Source organism: Plectropomus leopardus, chromosome 6, assembly GCF_008729295.1.
Source record: "Plectropomus leopardus isolate mb chromosome 6, YSFRI_Pleo_2.0, whole genome shotgun sequence".
Classification (NCBI taxonomy): Eukaryota; Metazoa; Chordata; class Actinopteri; order Perciformes; family Serranidae; genus Plectropomus; species Plectropomus leopardus.
Window position 1 is genome coordinate 26,382,073 of NC_056468.1, and position 13,880 is coordinate 26,395,952.

Sequence of the window (13,880 nt, forward strand, 5' to 3'; positions counted from 1 at the left end):
AACAAAGTCACGCTGGCCTTAGCCATTTCGTTCATGCCTCAACTCCAATTATTTATTCAGGAGCTGCTTGGCTGCCATCTGACATACAGTGTTGAATCGTATTCATGCAGCTGCACAGTTATGCTGACACCCTTGTGACATCACCACCTGTTGCTGCAGCTTCTCCTGTGTGGATCTCTTGGTATTGTTGACTTTACTCAGACCAAAAGTTCATGTCTGTCTTGGGCTTTCTGGGGGATTGTTGCGTGGCACAAAGCCATCAGTCAGTCAGTGCGTTTACATAAGTAAAGAATCATATTACAGTACGCAGGTAATGAGAGACAGTGTTTGCAAAGTAGTGATCATGGATGAATTACTGAACTGGCCTACTGGGCACAGCTTCAGGGGCCCAGAGTGTCGGGGGTGCCCCATGGCTTACACCTTTGAAAAGTCACTTAAATGAACATGTACAGACCAGGAAGAGATTCAAAATGACCACAATAAGATAAAATTAACACAAAGAGACACAAAATGACACAAAACAAATACAAGGAGTCTAGAGATGACCAAAGCAGATACAGATTACCTCAAAAAATTTAAAAAAAAAAAAAAAAAGGTACACAAGGAGACACAAAATGACCAAAAAAGACACAAAACAACCAAAGGGAGACACAGGAAAACTTCAAGGAGACGCAAAACAAGCACAAAAAGACACAAATTACCACAAAGAGACACAAAACCACAAAAAGATGCACAACAATAAAGAGACTAAAACTACAATCACCAAGTTTGTGTGTCTTGCTCCCAGGTGTTGGCGCGTTTTGCATATCTGTGCCCAGGAGCCCGTTGTCTCATAATCCGTCTATGGTAGTGACCAAATTACTGTAAATCCACATAAACATGCAAGAATCTGTGTGTTGACGTTAACACATGCATTAAGCAAAAATGTAATCAAAACAATAATGACATTTGTGTGTTTGCTAGTTTGCTTGTGGATTATGGTTTACAGTTTGCACACATTTATAGAGACACACACTAATAAAAATAAATACACTTTTATGTCCAGTAATTAAACTGCATGTGTAGAAGCACCAGTCACACCCAGAGGACGGACTGGACATTTAATGGCAAATATCTGCTTCCTTTAAGATAATTAAAATGCAAGCTGAGACAAAACTGACGCCATCAGATGTTTAACTATTTATACTTCATGACCGTTATCTTTTGTTCACATCACCATTGTGCAACATCTCATGCTTTGTTAATGTCATCATGTCTTTTTCATAGTTAAAATTTCAAGCTACAGTCTACTGAAAGAATAAAATGGAATACATAAAATACATAATAAGAATACACACAATATTAAAATTTATATTACATGAATTAATGTATAATGTACAAGTAGTGTTTGGGTGCTGTTTGTCGAAATAGGTCTGTGACTTATTCCCATGTTTGTCTGGAGTCTCTGTGTAGTGAAATAGTAACTTTGTACTTATGTTATTTGTTGTTGCAGTGTGTCCTAAGTTAGAGCAGAATTCAGAGCAAGATCCAGTAACTGACGTCAGTGTCTCTCACTGCCGGTAATTATGTTTTTAAAAAGTACAACTTTGCAACCAGACTAAATCTTTAAAACTGGATTTCTGACACAAGATGTCCCTTTGTGCCTTTGCACTGCAATATCTTCTCTAAAACCCCAATAACTTTTATTTTTGATATAACACTGAGTCAAATGACTCAAGTGTGTATTTTAAATGTCTTGTAAATTATTATTTGGGTTTTATTGCTTGAAAATTCATGTATGCTTCAGTCCCAATGCTTCTGTAAACCTAATTCTAGTAGCAGTGCTCAGTTTTTGGCCAAAACCCTTAAATGAATTTAAATAAAGTTGGTGCTGACCAGATAAGAGCTAAAAATAAGTGCAAAAAAAGGCCCCTTAACTAACTCTTCTTCCCTTTCCAGTCTGCCTCTTCACTTTAAACTGTCAAATAAAGGTGATGTGATATTATGGATCAAGCTAAATGGTATTTTAAAAAAATATATACAACTATATATCTGGGCCCTATGCACAAGTAGTCTTTGTGTCTTTTTGATGCTCATACTATAACTAATGCACTATTACTTAAGTTCAACTTTAATTTGTAACAGGGTATATATTTATACTCAGTGGTGTAATGCGATGAAGTCATAATAATTTATTATAGTACTTAAGTATTGTTTGGGAGTATCTGTATTTTTTTCTGTCTTGGCATTTTAGTAACTTACTACAACATGAGGAAAGACGGGAGGAGGGGATAAATGGATAATTGAAGGAAATGGAGAAAGGGAAAAAGTGGATTGGTTTTTTTTTAATCCTTTAAGTCTTACAAAAAAGACCTTGTTTTTCTTCTATTGTAATGAAGGCTCAGTTTTCAAGGTGGTGTATAAACTTAATAGGGTGAATACTGGTAAAGAGGGACACTTTATGATAATTTACCTACACCATTTTGTTCAATTATAACCCAAATGTCTTAGAAAGAATAGAAAAATAGATAGAAAAATAGAGAAGAAATAAAGAGTAAAGACAGGATGGATGGATGACTTCCTCAAACACACATTGGCCCGAAACCTAATTTTACCTGGTGCCACTGTGAAAAAGGGACAGCTATGTTGGCAAACACACTTCTGACACATTTTGTTGTTATTTAAGTGTAGACCTAATTAATTAAATACACCATATGAATACAATAAAAACACGATTATAAACAAAAACAATAAACATCACTTAACCCATCACCTCTTAAAGAAGGGGTGCATATACTTTCATTTACATGCTTGCTAATAATGAGCTCAGTTTTAGTAGGCTAATGGAAGAATGTACATGAAAGATAAAAATGATAACGCTTAACTGTTTCACTTTAGCCACTGTGCCACTTTACCAGTGTTTGCCCTCATTCTTAAAATTCTGATTGCTTGTTTTTCATCACCAGCATTTAGCCTACTTTCACTTTTACTGTCAATACTTAAGGACATTCAATGTCATAAATTACTTTTGATACTTATGTACAAAAAATATGATATGCTTAAAGACTTTTTCTCAACTTATGTTCTAATTCGTGACTTCAACTTCAAGTCATTTTCTAGAAAGATATCTGTACTTTTACTGCGGTATAGATTTTAGATATTTCAGCCGTCACTGTTGACAGTGTGGAATCGCACAGTACACACAGGCAACGTTTTGCTGCTTGCAAGTTGAGCCCTGTTATCCAATCTTGTGCCAATTGGGTTACATTAGGATAACTAGTGTGTGAATGTGGGCCAAACGAGGCACAGCGAATAAACAGCCATCAGATGGCAGTGAGGAGAAATATATCAGCCTGGAGGCATCACAGTGAGGGCGAGCAGAAAGACCCCATTGTTAATATTTTAGGATGTGGTGACCGTGATGGTTGAGTAACTGTTCGGCGGTGGAGGAGAAAAAAAATGCAGCTTATGCAAGGAAGGTTATGATTACTTAAACTGTCAGTAAGGATCCTCACACGGAGGGAGGGGGCTACGTCACTGCTAGGCCACCGCTGATTGGCTGAAGCTCCAAGGCGGGGCTAGAGGAGGGCGTTTTACGTCACGGGTGGATGTGGGCATGCGCGAGCGCTAACGTCAACCCCGTGGCTTTATGAAAGACGAAATCCTCCATGAGCGGAGCAGCTGTCTAAGCCCCGTCTGCGGAGGAGAAGGAGCTCCCATCGGAAGAAACCGGTCTTGAGGACGGTCTCATCTCACCGCCAAAGTCCGCTTAGCTCGGGTTATCCTCCGGCTACAATATCTGACCCCCTCCTCGTGCGCACACACACCGCTTCAACAACACAAACCACGGGGACGAGCCGACGGACGTAGAGGGGAAGTGGGCTCCGTCTTCTCTTTCATCAGGCAGGTGAGGACAAAACGTGCCATTTTTACCGCGTTGAGACACTCTTTATCACACGTGTGGATGTTAGGAAGCGGGACATGTCGAGACTGGCGCTCTGGGTGCCCTCTTTGTGCTAACGTGGGCTCGAGCTGGCAGCAGATAACGAGTAACGGTCAGAGATGTAACGTTAACGCTAGACTTTAGTTGCTCGGTGTGATGCTAAAATGTGACCGTCAGTGGCGGATGTAGCATGTTTGGTACCCCCCCCATTAAATACCCCAAAACAAAACCCCTTGCTAAAACTAAAAAACAAAACCCCTTGCTAAAACTAAAAAACAAAACAAGGCAAGAGTATCTGCCAATTTGCTGTCAGTACTAGTAACATGTTGTAGATAAGGGGTGTGATGATACATTTTGTGTGTTACAGTATATGGTTGGCAATATGGGCTCATTTACAGCAGTGTAATATGATAGGATTCAATGACTAGAAATTGAGGGAAATGAAATGCTTATTTCTATGCAGTGACAGTGGAGGTAAAAGAACATGATACTAGCGGTAGACGGATTATCGGTTTGGCCGATTTTAGGGGCAGATATTTGGCATTTTGCCTGTTATCTGTGTCAGCGTTTTATTTTAATGATTGCTGATGAAATAAATTGATTAAAATGTGCAAAGAAATAGTCAACATTGGAGGAACTTTTACTTTGTAAAATCTCAGGGAGCTATTTTTATTTATTCATTTTTTTATTTCAATTTTCACTTGACTTTATAAAAAAGTTGTTGGGAACTTTCTATAAATGATGTTGAAAGTCTCAGTTTTGATTAAAAAATTGCTAAAAGCATTTAAACAAAGTTATGTGTTGGAGTTTGTTATATTTTAAATTATAATCTATTTTGGTTCTTATCAGACAAAATTGATGTTCAATAGCCAATACAGATGTTTTTTATATTGTTCTTTATGTTTTGTCTTGCTGTTGTTGTTTTTTACTCTTGTGTGTGAGGGAGACAAAGAAATCTATGCTATAAAAAAATAACTGAACTGTTGAAAAGTAATTAAGCCCTTCATTACACTTCCTTTAAATGAGCACAAATTCAGTGTGTTACACATTTATGAAACAACCTTTTAAATAACCTTCTTTTACATAGAAGACATATTCAAAAAAAAAAGAAAAAGCCTTTTTACTATTAATTTATCGCCACTCCCTCTCTATGATCTATTTCATGTTACTGTAAAAACATCAACAGATCTTTCCTTCAGCTGTATTCATTCAAGATTCTCGCAAAAACATTTTATTATTGGATTACATTGAACACATCATGAGAACATTATTAATTATTTTTGCCTAATGCTCATTTTTTACTGAATAAAGCTTTATTGCATCACAGTGCAACTCAGTGTGACCTCTGTTAATTAACGTTAACAAGCTCTCCTCCTGCTGATTTTAACAAGGATTTATTGGTTTTTCATTGTCTTTCTCTTCATGTACAGTCCTGTCAGTGGTATATTCATACCTGAAGAGGTGGGTGTTCTACCAGGTACATGGGTAGGGTACAGAGGAGGAAGTAGGTTGGCTAAACTCTATATATTCCTGTGGCTTTTTGGCTGATTCGGATAGAAACACATCCCCTGATGTCCACTTTACTCATTGTTCAGACCGATCAAAACTTTTTTTTCTGGGCGCAATTTTGGCGCCCCCCCTTGGGGTGGCGCTCTAGGCAGACACCTATATTGTCTATGGCAAGCATCGCTACCAGTGACCATAAAACAAGGTCAGGTTAGTCACCCTTCACCTTTCCTCTCTTAAACGCAACAAAACAGGGACAGCAAGAGCAGGAGCTATTATCTTTACAGTGTGGAGGCCAGATGCCTCAAGGTTTCTAGGTGAAGGCTTATTGTGACTCTGAAACATGAACTGCACCATAGCAAGTCTAAGCAGGCGTCAATAAATTGTACTGAACTTTATCATTTGATTACATGAAGCCTCGTAATGGAGATAAGAAACTACAGCTACCAGGCAGCAGTAACTGGGACACCAGAGCTTACTTGGCCATTAGGATTTATTGGCTCTTGATGATGGGGTTGTCCTGGAAACGTGGCTAGGCAGGTGTGTGTGTGTATGTGTATGTGTGTGTGTGCATGTCCTAGGCAAACAATCAAGCAAACTAAGTTTAAATGCACAGTATGGAAGTAATCATGTAATGATGGATAAAGATGCCGCCTCCCATGGAGTTTTCAGTCTTCTGTGAGATCTAACATAAATAAATATTAACTCCTGATGCCAAAAAGCAGCTTGACTGTTTCAGCCACAAGTCTCATAAATTTAGTAAAATTTCTAGATGATACTGCTATTTCAGTTTAGTCAGTGTGGAGACTTACTTACCTTGCCTAGTCTGAGGAGATTAAAAAAATACAGCAATATTTTTATAATATAAAGACTTAGTTGTGAAACCAATGTTTTTCATTATTAGGGTCATTAAACCATTATAATCCTGAATAAGGCTGGATATTAGTACTCGACACCAAGGTATCGGCCAAAATAACCCAGTGCCAAGTAGTACCAAAACCTCTGCATTCAGGGGATACCTGCAAAATTGACATTGAGGGCATACATGTACATACATATTGTATGCATATTCTTGTTACTTTGTCAATTTAAACTTATGTTTCCCATACCAACAAAGCCTCTTGAAATAGAATTAAAACTGAATTAAATTTATAAGAAAAAGAGGGATGTGATGATGACCCATCATTTGCACATCAATGTCTATAAAACAACACTGTGTGGGATCTCAAGACTGTTGACGATCATAGTCCTGTCGCCATGCACCTGTCATGAGACGGGTAACTCTCAGAGATTCTGAGATTTTGTTGTTTGCTTTTATGTGGTGCTCATTTTTCTAGAGCTACCATAGAAATCATCCCACATTAATAATATTACCAGCTTGTTTGGAGCAGTCTACTGTTTGATGTTCTCTGGTTTTATCTGAGACCTTTTATGTATTGATCTCTGAGTGTTCTTCTGGTGAGAAGAGGTCTCATTGTGTAAGCATAATCATTACATTGATTTATTCATTTATTGGTTAAACCTCTTAACCGGAACTTTTGGAGGACAGACAGTCAGATATCCATAACGTGGCTCTTACTGGTATGTTCTTGGTTTTAGGAATGTAGTTGATGTGTGTTTGTATGCTTGTAATTCATCAAGATGTTCAGTTTAGGCCCATGTTGCAAGTGTGTATCAATCAAGTGTTTCCTCTTCTTTTATGTGTGTTTCTATTTGTCAATCCAAGACGGTTTTGTCTTTTTGTGGACACTAAAAGCAAACTTTTACTTAGTCTCAAAATATCCCTAGAGTCTGAAAAGAGCCAGGAGAGGATGAGTGCTTGGCAGCAAATTTTTTAATGTTAAGACCTGTCCAGAGGTGCCCACCTATTTCTTTTTTTTTTTTTTTCAATTAAACTTTTGTTTTGGGCTCAATGGGTTTCTATTTCGATGTAGTTGAGTGTTTTTGAGCATTTGCAGAGTTTTCATTGTGGCGATACAATCTGTGTACCTAGCAGTAGTATTTTGCATTTCACCTATGCCTGCAGTTTGCATAGACCTCGGGACGGGAGAAATTGATATGGTCACACACTAGCGTGAGAGAGCAAAGCTGAGGTTTGTGCCATTCCCTTTCCACCATTGATTTATTTTTGATACTCAGTCTCAGCTTGATTGCATTCTACTTTGTGTTGTACAACAAGTCAACCAGCAATATCTAAAGGAAATATTGGTTTACAACATTGTAGGGCCAGCGTGACGCGTCGACGTAATCGACGTAATCAATTAAGTGAGTGAACGTGAGCAGCGCCGATCGTGTTATTTGTTTAGGTGCTCGTGTATCAAGTTAGAACGTGCACACTGCTCACCCGCGCAGCACATCTGAAGAAACGGTGCAGTTTAAAATCTCTCTCTGTCACAGAGATGAGGAAATACAAAGATGTTTCCATAGATACATCAAAAAAATTATCGATAGATTAATCTATAAAAAAATAATCATTAGGTGCAGCCCTACAACATTGTACCGTGAAAGGGTTGGTCATTTCTACTGTAGATTTTTATCTGGATAAGATAAGATAAATAAAATAGAGCTTTATTTATCATGAGGCAAATCTCAAAGCAGTTGCATTACAGTTGCAGTACAAAGTCCTGTTTAGCATACTGCTGAGTCACTCTTGGACCCAAGCAAACGATTAAAATATGCTTTATCAGTTTCTTTTTTTGCATACAAGGAATTCCCAGTAGTCACAATGCACATATCTCAGATTGCCTATACATTTTTCATTTCAAAGTTCCATACTTTTCCAGACTCCAATTTCCAAACTAAAACAGACAGTAGATCATTTCACAAAGTACAAATATCCAATCTTTCGAAACAGAGTTGGAAATTAACGTTTTGTCCACCTGCCACTGTCGCTGGGGGACTCCAAAATCTACCAGTCGGTCTTTGGCTCCTGAGTAAGGCGAATCTAGCAGCCACTTGCATATTTTTGGATGGTGGATTGTGTTTTTTTTCCCAACTCTGCTCTTCAAACGTGCATTTTACCCATTGTGGTTGTTCAGTTAATACTCCTTGGCAGAAAGTTGGGTGATACATTTTATCGAGGTAATATGTATCATGTTGAATATGTGTTTAAATGCACTGAGCCTTCCAACATTTACTGGCCAAATGAAAAATCTACCCATATTTGGCGCTTGGTGGGTGTTTATTTTCGACCCTGGTGGTAAACGTTTTGCTTTGCGAAAATTCCAAATTCCATGAAAAATATTTTTCTTGTATGATGTTTTTATTTTTAGAAATTCTGAATTGTGTTAGAAAACAGAAAAGAGGCAAAAGCACAATCCAGACCTGGAAATTACTAACATTAAATTCCATACTACCCTGACATGTACAGCTTTGCTTTGCCAAAATTTCCATAAAAGCCACAGAGCAGCCTTCAGAGGTGCCGCTGTGATGTTTAAGGAGGACTGTAGTGACAGTTGACATCTGTAGGTGGTGCCAGTGTTGACTGTTCAGGTGCTGGACGCTTCCAGTCTGTACAGAAGTTGATGATACACTGATGTGAAGATCAAAAGCCTGCGGGACGACAGAAGTCTGTGCGACTGGCCTTTTAGTCATTAGACCTGTGATGAACAATGTGTTTGGGGACCAGTGTGACGGCGGAATATCTGAAATAGAAAGCAACGTCAGCGGCTGTTTGGAGCAGGTGTTTTGTTCCTCTTTGCTGTTTGAAAGTGCTGGCTGGTTTCCACTTTAGAAATCCAAGGCACCGGTTGACAGGCAGGTTGGTAGGGTGCGTGGGTTGAGATACAAGAAGGTTACAATCTTTAAACCAAACCCATCCTGCAATTTGAGGTCTGTCCTTTCATGTCATCACGAGAATGAAGCCAGAATAAAGGCAGCTGACAAAGATCAGGCTGGGCTAAGTATAAGGAGCAAGAAAATGGTTTAGAAATCAGATGGTATGTTTGTTCCTTTAAACCAATCAAGGATATTGATATTATTGCTGAAATATTTATTTCTTACCAGCAACAGATGAGATTGTGGTGTGCCACCCAGTTTTATTAAAATCCTCTCCCATTTGTCATGTTTAGGGCTCCACCTAACAACTGTTTTCCCTTTCAATTATTTGCTGATTATTTCTCTATTAAATGATTAATTGCGTTGTTTATAAAAATGGCCTGTAGAACTTTGAAGATAGGGTTATTCCCAATACAGGAATAAGCTAGTCAAATAGGATGTTTTATACAAATATACTACTATTCAATTTTTTGTGGAAATTTGTGGAAAAATGTGGAACTGCATTTTTTGCAGATACTAGATGTAAAACAAGAGCCAGAGACTGTATCATGGGGGTGTTCCAGTTGAAATGTATTTATTAAACATTAAACACCTACACTTGTGTTTGTGGTGAGGCATTCTGGGAGATGGACTGTGTGCCACAATGGTCATTTTGTGATGGTTACATCACATGATCAGTTGTGATGCCACAACATTTAACCCATTGAGATCTGGATTGACATCAGTTTTCTTGTATTGCGTTCAGATGAATCATGATCTTTTTCCTTCATTTCATTGGTTATATTAGAGCCTTAGTACTTATAGTTGAAATGATTACATTAAATACTATTTGCATTTGGATTACTGCTGGGCAACCCATCTTTTCTTTGTTTGGATTTTTGTCTCGTAAGTGTAGGTTGTACACTCTTTTATTTTGTATATGAGCCAACATATAATTACAGAGGTTTTTTTTTTTTTTGTGTGTGTGTGTGTGTGTGTGTGTGTGTGTGTGTGCGCGGGCACGTGCGTGTGTGTGCGCGTGTGTGTGGTTCATTGTCAGTACTTCTTATTCTGAAAGGTGCAGCTCCCAAGCAGTTGCTGCCTCCTACATTTGCTGGAAACGATCAGAAAAAGCTGATCTGCAGCTGACTTAAGTTTGTACAGTAAACTGCAGTCATCACATGCATTGTTTCCTGTTGATTCTTCACCCTGATAGAAGCTTCCGGGTTAATGGTTTTACTGGATTTTAAGAAACAGAGCTGCGCAATGCTGATCGTAGACAGTTTACTTATGTCAGTGTTAGTTATGCCACAGTATTGTTTGAAAAATTGTTTTTCAGCATCTCAGAGTAGCTTCCTTAAGTCACTATGACTTGCAGTAAATGGATACAGAGGATCACCTCACAGGATGTCGGGTCAGGAATGGGCACAGTGAAGTGAACTGGGTCACAGAACTCGTTTCTTGGCCCTGTTTTGTGGCAGGCAGCATGTGACTGGGATTAAACTGTAGTGGGTCATGCTGTGCCTCCCCACTGTTCTGTGTAAAGGTGTGTGTGTGTGTGTGTGTGTGTGTGTGTGTGGTGGCATTGTGGGTGGTAAGATTTTAACACGTGGTTCTGAATAGTAAAACCTAAAAAAATACTTTTTCATCTGTAGATGTTTATTGGTGTATTACTTTTGACCCTTTTAGTTGCTGCCTTTTCTAATCTTCAGTTTTTGTGTGTAAAATGGGGATTAAATGGCAAAAGGCAGAATAGTACACCGTATTATTGTTACAGACAATAACTTATTCTCCTCAGTGTCAGTGAAGTGATGTTTGGAGCTGTTAGAGTTTTGGACAACATCCGGTCTTTGTTGAGGATGTGTCTTGCATCAAACTTACAATAGCCCCTTAATCTGCTACCGGTCACAGAGGAATGTCCTCTTTGTGTGTCTGGCTGCTGTTACAGCTGCATTGACTGTCTATGAGAACAGTTTTTTAAAATTTAGAGTTAGGTGTCAATGATTTTGCTGGGTCTCATCTGGTCTGGTGTAACGAGTTAGTGAATAAATGAGCATTCAATAGATTTTTGTTTTGAGTTTTAAAGATTCTCTCTAAGTGTGAGTGGGGGTGTGTGGATGGAAGAGACTACTGGGGCCACTTATTGATTTATTGGTGATTGCAGCTAATCATACTTTGGTACAGATGCTAGTGTTTGAGGTATAAATAGGTGCTCTTTTGTAGATGTCAGTGTTTTTAAGCTTCTGATGTTTCAAATGTAAGAGAGACTGCATTTTCTTATATGTCTACCCTGCTGTAGTTATAAATACAAAGATGTAGGACAGATGAGTAGGACTTGAACTTTGAAGCGCATCCTCAGGCATCTGTTGTCACATCCCATTGTCCTTAAAATATGCCAAATTTTGCACTTTTATCTTAAACAGAGAAGCTCAGTGATTGAGATCAGTTGGATAAATCAGAAGTAAATAAAGTCCAAGCAGTTTGATATAGGTTTATATTGATAAGGTTTAACTGTCATTAAAACCAAAAGCATATAGGTTTTTAAAGGATGCTGTTCAGTAATATAATTTATAACTTTCAGTGAAACTGTCTTAAATTGTTGATCGTAAACAGGCCTTAAGTGGTTAGACCAAGCTTAGGAAACTGTGAGCACCATTTTTCTTACATTTAATCGACGAAGCAATCAATCAGTTTATCAATGAAATACCCTGCAGGTTGGTCAGTAATTAAAATAATCCAACAAAATGAATTGGGACACATGTGTTTCTCTCTGCCTCTTTGGTTTATTAGTGGAATGAATGCCAGGATGTTGTGATGACATCCATCATTATCAAAAAAACAATCTAATCTCAGCCACGACCCAGATTTTGTGCTTCATTTATAGACAGCTAAATGTGGTAGCTTTTTCTCAGAGAGAGTCAGTGCAGTTTTGAATGAACCACATTGTAAGTTTCATAAAATTTTAAAAAGCAGCATGACAGATGACGGATGGACTGGCAGCAGCCGGCTAAAGTGCGTTTATAATTGCCTTACCTTCTGTATTACTACTGGAAGTGGTCCATTTGAGGTTTACATCCACTCTAAGTTGTCTGATTTTTAAAATGCTGTTTAATTGTTAAAACAGTGTAAAGCCACACGCAGTTTCCAGATTGTTTTTGTAAAGATCAGTGTCAACTTTCAGTATGGTTAGAAGTATGTTTTTTCAGCTTTTGTCTTATCGGCCAGATGATTGAAGCATGAGGCTTCAGTGGATGCTCTGAACTTACATGAAATTACATCAATGTGAAACAACCAGTACGGCATTCACACAAGTACATTTTTGTTTTAGAGCACAAAACTATTGCTATATTTACACCAATGTGTCAAGTGTTTGTACAACTCCTAAAAGAGAGACCTTTAAAAATGCTGCTGAGCCTGTTTTAGAGCCTGTTTTAGTTTGAAAACTCCCTTTACGAAACAATGACGCAGACACCCATGATTGCTTTGCAAATGGTCTGTCAGTCATGATGTTATTGTAGTTTGGTCTTCATAATTTTTGTGATTTTATCCTTCTAATGTGTACTCTATTCCCATCGTCATAGCCTCCTCGATGGATAATGCTCCCAGCAGATATCTAATATGTTGTCGCATTTTGTTTGAAACGACTCCTAGTTGGTATTTCGCTGTTTGGACTGTGACTATTACCGGGGGGGGGGGGTATTGCCGGGGCCGTTACAAATAGACAGACACCTTTTCACGTTTACAATCACACCTAAAGGCAATTTAGAGTCACTAATCAACCTGACCTGCATGTCTTTGGACTGTGGGAGGAAGCCGGAGACCCCTGAGAGAAACCACACAGACACGGGGAGAACATGCAAACTCCACACAGAAGGGCCCCCGCCCACAGACCGAACCCTGTTCCAACCCGGGATCGAACCACCTCTTGCTGTAAGGCAACAGTGCTAACCACAGCGCCACTGTGCCGTCCATTATTATTATTATCGTCATTGATAAATCTACTGAGTATTCATTATTTTTACCTAAAAATTAAAGTCATAAAATAATTAAAACTGCCCATTCAACATCCTAGTTCTGTGTGATCGACAGTCCAGAACCCAAAGATAATCAATAAAGTAAAAGAGAACAGAGACAAGTTGAAAATTCTTACATTAAGAAGCTGATTCTAGCATATTTCAAACATTTTAGCTTCAATGGTGAAGAAAATATTTGACTTACAGTCTCTAACCCAAATATATCAAATAATAGAACACTCAAAATCTTCACATTTGAGACGCTGGTAGCGGGAAATTCTTGGCATCTCTGCTTGGTCAATCGAGGAAATACTGTAAACCGACTGCCTTCTTGTTCTGTGTTGCTCTCAACAGTTAAATGTTGTTAAATCTGGCTCAGCATCTCCCCAGTCTTCGCTAAATGCCACCTTAAATCAGCCTGTAACCTTTGATGGAGGCTAATAATGTTATCTGGCACAACGTCAATGTGAACTTTGTTATTGTCGTCCCCTCCATGATGTGTGTCCTCTCCAGGCTCTGGTAGTGTGTATCTGTGTGTGTGAGGAGCCTCACCCAATGATGCAGATATCTTCTTATCTCTCTGAACCTTATTTGTTTCTTTGTTGTGCCCCCTGTTCTGCCAAAACACTTCACATGAACCCGAAAATATCTCCTGCAAGTTGTTTGGCTGGTTATGACGAGTC

At 38.6% G+C, this 13,880-nt stretch overlaps 1 protein-coding gene across 2 annotated transcripts in view; it reads left to right on the forward strand.

Moving 5' to 3' along the window:
- The first annotated feature begins 3,615 nt into the window (after positions 1-3,615).
- Positions 3,616-13,880, forward strand: part of slc23a2 (solute carrier family 23 member 2) — a 52,183-nt gene continuing 41,918 nt past the window's right edge. For both annotated transcript variants that reach the window (XM_042487448.1, XM_042487449.1), the window contains exon 1: positions 3,616-3,886. The gene's annotated coding sequence lies outside the window, so the exon portion shown is untranslated. The remainder of the gene's footprint in view (positions 3,887-13,880) is intronic.